Source organism: Rosa chinensis, chromosome 4, assembly GCF_002994745.2.
Source record: "Rosa chinensis cultivar Old Blush chromosome 4, RchiOBHm-V2, whole genome shotgun sequence".
NCBI lineage: Eukaryota > Viridiplantae > Streptophyta > Magnoliopsida > Rosales > Rosaceae > Rosa > Rosa chinensis.
Window position 1 is genome coordinate 23,865,707 of NC_037091.1, and position 6,000 is coordinate 23,871,706.

Below are 6,000 nucleotides of genomic sequence, written 5' to 3' on the forward strand. Positions count from 1 at the left end.
CCAAGCCGAAGTACCTGCAACCCAAACTTCTACTTAATTATGATAATGCCACTCATCCTCACTTTAGCTTCAAGCTGGCCCTTGGGCTTCCAAGGCTCGCCCCTCTTGGGTTCTCCTTGTCCTAAGGCTCGCCCCTCTCGGCATCTCCTTGCCTTAAGGTTTTCCCCTCTCGGCATCTCCTTTACAGAGTGTCACGATAGCACTACTCCTAAGTGCGGCTCGTGACATCCTCCCCCACTTGCAATGTCAATGCCCTCATTGACGTGCACTCCTTATTTTCTTCAAGATGCTCTGTAGGCTTGCAAACACAGATGCTTCATTCACTGACTACTATCCCTCCATTCTTCGAATCACTTCTCGTGACGACCTTCTCGCGCCCCCTATGAACTTAGCAAATGGTTTATGTAACAACCTTCTCGCGCCCACTCATCAACTTGGAAGATGACACTCTCGTCATAGCCTTCTCTCGCCTACTTGTGAACTTGACAAATGACAGCCGTTCCACAACCTTCTCGTGCCCTTTGGTGAACTTGGCCAAAGATAACAAACGCACCGCTCGCGTGCTTCAACTTCTGCATCAACCATCTAGAGTAAATATTCCACCACCGCACATTCTTACTTTCTTACTTAATCATGTTGGTTCCTCTCCCGGACTCCCAGCTTCTTTTTCTCCCTTCTTTCAAACTCATCTTTGGCTAGACACCCTGCACTCTCTCGGTTGCACCTTGTGGGTCGTCTGCCTTCTTGAATCATCTTTGGCTTTCTTTGGCTTCAGATCTCCTTGCACACACACAGTTGCTCAGAGTCACTTCTCTTCCTGTCTTGTGGCCCTTGTGGCCTTGGTGGGCTCCCCTACTTTTCTTCGACATTCTCATTTGAAACTTGTTTGAACGATACCATCCAAGTTACACCTTGTATAATTTTTTCTTTCAATGTCCATGCGGTATTTTCACAAACTTGGATAGGAGTGCATTCCTCCGGACGAGGCTCTCTGGCTCCCAGCATTTCTGCGGCACCCTGCTTACAAATTCCGGCCGAGGGGAGGGGGTGGTGTGTGTCCCTTTCGGACAAAAGACCGTTCTTGCCCTGAGGTCAGAGCTTTGGTGCTGCAGTACATGTCTAATGGCAGTCTTGAGAAGTGGTTATACTCTCACAACTACTGTCTCAGTATTCTGCAAAGAGTGAGCATGTTGATCGATATTGCATCTGCTTTGGAATATCTCCATCATGGTCAAGCAGAAGCAGTGGTGCACTGTGATGTGAAGCCTGGGAATATCCTTCTTGATGAAGACATGGTTGCACATGTTGCAGACTTCGATCTTGCAAAATTTTTAGCAAAAAACAAAGAGGAAACACAGACAACCATCGGCACTCTGGGCTACGTAGCACCAGGTAACTCCAAATATTTACTTTTGTTTATTGCTGCATGATAAAAGCTATAAACTAATTGCGGTTAGTTCATGGAGAATAACAAACGTAGAAGTTCGTCTTATGTCCAAGTCTTAATCCATGAAATCTGACAAAACCTATTTAAATGCATTATTATGGCATTAAAGATAGATCAGATAAATTATATGATCTGTGAAAGATAAGTTTGGTTGCTTGCAGTAATTATCTTGTTTTTTTTTTTGGCCCTGGCCCCGAGAATGTTTTATCGAACAGGATGTTAATAAGTCAAGTATTCATAGCTTTTCTTAAGGCTATCGACACGTTTAACATAGAATTTAGAGTTCTTTGGAAACATGTAGCAAATATTGCAGAGTACTTGATAGTTTATACTTGATAGTTGATACTTGGCAGTGTACTGAATACTAATATTGCAATTGCTTTATAATTGATGCTTGTCAACAGAGTATGGTTCCGCAGGAAAAGTGTCCAAAAAGGGTGATGTCTATAGCTTTGGGATAATGCTGCTGGAAATAATGGCGAGAAAGAAACCCACTGATGAAATGTTTGCCGGAGAAGTTACTTTGAGGCAATGGATAAATGTCTCTATCCCTGATAATGTTCTGGAAGTGGTGGATGCTGGCTTATTGAACATAGAAGAGGAAAGAGACATGAATGCCACAGAAAGTATCCTAGTGTCCATCCTCGAAATATGCTTGACGTGTTCGGAAGAAGTAGCAGAGGATAGAATGATCATTAAGGATGTGGTGCCCAAGCTCAAGAAAATAAAATTGGCACTACAACATTGAGTCAGATCGAGGTGTACTTTAATATCCATAGTTTAGCCTTGGTTTTTTCTGTTTGCACAACTTTGTTATTTCTCATTGTCTTTCCTGTACAAAAGCTGGTTGGTGTGTTCAATGTCAGTAATTATTTCCATAGTCTGATTGCCTCAATAACAAAATTGAAATCATTCTCGAGGACCGGAAAATCACTACTATGTTCATTGTCTTTTGTTCTCAATTATGTCAACTCCTCTATCGTTTCCACTTCATGCAATGAAAATCTGTTGATTATATAACTGATAGAAGGTGATCAGCATGTGAGAAATTATGTTCTCTAAAACCCGATTATAGCATGACCGATTACCATCAATAATCACTGTAATTAAACTCTATCCGCGTTCTTTTCTCTTTTGTCTCTTGAGGCATTTCAGCAAGCACATTGTAGCCAAAATGGTTAATACACTGACCTGACTACATAGTTGGTAAAAACATCCATGCAGTTGCTCTTGAGATCTGCCCACCAAGGTTCAAATTGAAAGCTTCTTGCAAACGACAAACATTAGAGCACGAAAGTGGAAAACTCCATTGAGCTCATGTAAGCGGGGTTGGTGATCGGGCAGGCAATTATGGTTGCTTGGCTAGGGCGGCCGCCGGATTGATTGGGCAGTGATGTCGACCTCGATGGCAGCTCTGTTTTCGCTGGTTCGGGTTGTAGGGATGGAGGGTGGTAGGTTGGGCCCTTGGGCTTCAACCCACTTCTCTAGCTTGGGCTGAGTCTTTTGAGGGTTATACTGCAGAGGTTTTAGGCGTCAAGCGTTGTCAAGTAAGTTGTTTTAATTTATGGTAGTATACTAGTGTAGAAATAACATTTTGTTGTACAGAAACTGAAATTCAGAGGAATTTTATGTGTATTCTCATTGATAATAGGGGTCTCTTTGTATAGAGGATTACAATGCGTAGAATCTCAATCATACAAGGAAAGTAATCGTACATTGAATAAGAATCTAGATCCTTCTAACTTAACCCTATTACCACTAGGTCAAGTAACCTAGAGTTTGGACCAAACACAAATTAGGGTTTACTTGAACACTCCCCCATGTGTTGCCCAAACGCGGTCCTTCTCTCGTTGCCTCGTTAAAAACCTTGCCGAGTAACAAAAACCCAGTGGGACAAAAATAACCTCGGTCGAAGGGGAAAAAGAGCATAACACACCCTTCCTGATTCGAGACGAACATGTAGACATCTCCCCTTGATGTCTGCACCTCCCCCTGGTGACTACGATCATGGGAGTTCAAATAATTTCCGCAAGCCAATTCTTGCCACATGTTTCTCGAACGTGGATTGGGCAATGACTTAGTGAAAAAGTCTGCCACATTGTCCTCAGATCAAACCTGGTTCACTTTGATCTTGAGGTGCTTCTGTTGTTGCTGATTGTCAAAGAATTTAGGCGATATGTGCTTGGTGTTGTCGCCTTTGATGTAGCCTTGCTTCATTTGTTCAATGCGAGCTGCATTATCCTCATAAATGCTTGTTGGCTCATCTGTGGTAGACTTCAGACCACAATTGCTTTGAACATGCGTAACTATGGACCTAAGCCATATACATTCACGAACTGCTTTGTGAAGAGCAATAATCTCTGCATGATTCGAAGAGGTAGCGACTAAGGTCTGCTTTGTAGACCTCCAAGATATCGCGGTCTTTCCCATGGTGAAAACATAACAAGTTTGGGAGTGACCTTTGTGTGGGTCAAAGAGGTACCCAACATCAACAAAACCTTCCAAAACACTTATATCGTTTTGGAATGGGGAGAGGGAACGCAGTCCACCATATGTGGCGTCCCTGACACTAGATGGGTCCGAATCCATCTTCTCTCTGTAGGGATAGAACAAGCTCATATTAATCGTACCACTTAGGTATCGAAAGATATCTTTAACACCAGTCCAATGGCGTCGTGTTGGTGCAGAGCTATATCTACCTAGCAAGTTCACAGTGAAAGAGATATCCGGTCTTGTGCATTGTGTTAAGTACAATAATGCGCCTATTGCACTTAGGTCGGGCACTTCTGCCTCTAGCACTTCTTCGTCGTCATCTTTTGGACGGAATGGATCCTTCTTTGGATCAAGACTACGGACGACCATTGGGGTGCTTGAAGGCTTAATCTTGTCAGTGTTGAAACGCTTGAGCATCTTTTGGGTATAAGCTAATTGATGAATCAAGATACCATCTCTACGGTGCTCAAGTTCTAAACCGAGACAAAACCGTGCTTTCCCAAGATCTTTCATCTCAAACTCGGATTTCAAATGTTCAACGGTTTCCCTTAACTCTTTAAGGGTGCAAATTATGTTCATGTCATCGACATAAACCGCTACTATTGCAAATCCAGAACTTGTCCTTTTTATGAACACACATGGGCATAGTTCATTGTTGACATATCCCTTTCCAATTAAGTAGTCACTCAGACGGTTATACCACATCCGTCCGGATTGTTTCAATCCATATAGTGAGCTTTCAATCTAATCGCAAACGTGCTCTGTGGTTTAGAGCCACTTGATTTAGATAACTGAAGTCCATCTGGGACCTTCATGTATATTTCCGTATCTAGATCCCCATATAGATACGCTGTAGCCACATCCATTAGCTGCATGTTCAGTTTTTCTGAAACTACCAAACTGACAAGGTAGTGAAACGTAATGACGTCCGTTATGGAAGAATAGGTCTCCTCATAGTCGATTCCAGGGCGTTGTGAGAAGCCTTGCGCCACAAGGCGAGCTTTGTACCTTACAATCTCATTTTTCTCATTACGCTTTTTAACGAATACCCATTTGTGACCAACTGGTTTGGTGTTGGGCGGTATTGGTACAACATTGCCAAATACCTTTCTCTTCGCTAGAGAATCAAGTTCTGCCTGGATCACATCTTTCCATTTTGGCCAGTCTGCTCTACGTTGGCATTCATCAACTGAGCATGGTTCGATGTCATCGATCTCAATAATCTCACGCGCCACTGAATATGCGAATACATCATCAATGATGATGGAGTTTCTTTCCCACGTCCCATGTACACTAGTGTAATTAACAGAGATCTCTACGTTCTCAGGGATAGGTTCTAACATTGAGGCGTCCCCCAATGATGTCTCTTGGACATAACCATAATCCGGAACATTCTCATGGGACGGATTTTGAGTATCGATGATCAAAAGATTTGTTTGTGCCTCATTAGCTTTCTTTCTGGGGCGAGTATCCTTCGAACCAATCAGTCTACCGCGCTTCCTTGCGGAACCTGCGGCTATAGACGCCACTTCATTGCCATTCTGGGCAATGGCGTCATCTCCTGGTGTCACAGGAGTGGCGTTATGTCCATTATTCGGGACATCAATCCTTGTAGGCACGTTTGCAGCAGGTATGTGTGATCTCGTCACTTTGGCAACATCAGAAAACGCATCAGGCAAAATGTCTGCTACGTTCTGGAGCTCGATTATTCTTCGCACTTCAAGTTCGGACTGTGCGGTACGGGGATCGAGATGAGACATAGTGGGGACAGACCACGACAATTCCTATCGTTCCTGTTGAACATTTGTGTTCTTATCTCCCCCTAACGATGGGAAGACTGTCTCATCAAAGTGACAATCCGCAAATCTAGCAGTAAAGAGATCGCCTGTCAAGGGTTCAAGATAGCGGACGATGGTTGGAGATTCATATCCAACTTAAATGCCCATTCGTCGTTGTGGACCCATCTTAGTACACTGTGGCGGCATAATAGGCACATAAATGGCACACCCAAAAATGCGTAAGTGCGAGATATCAGGCTCGCATCCAGTCACTAGCTGTAA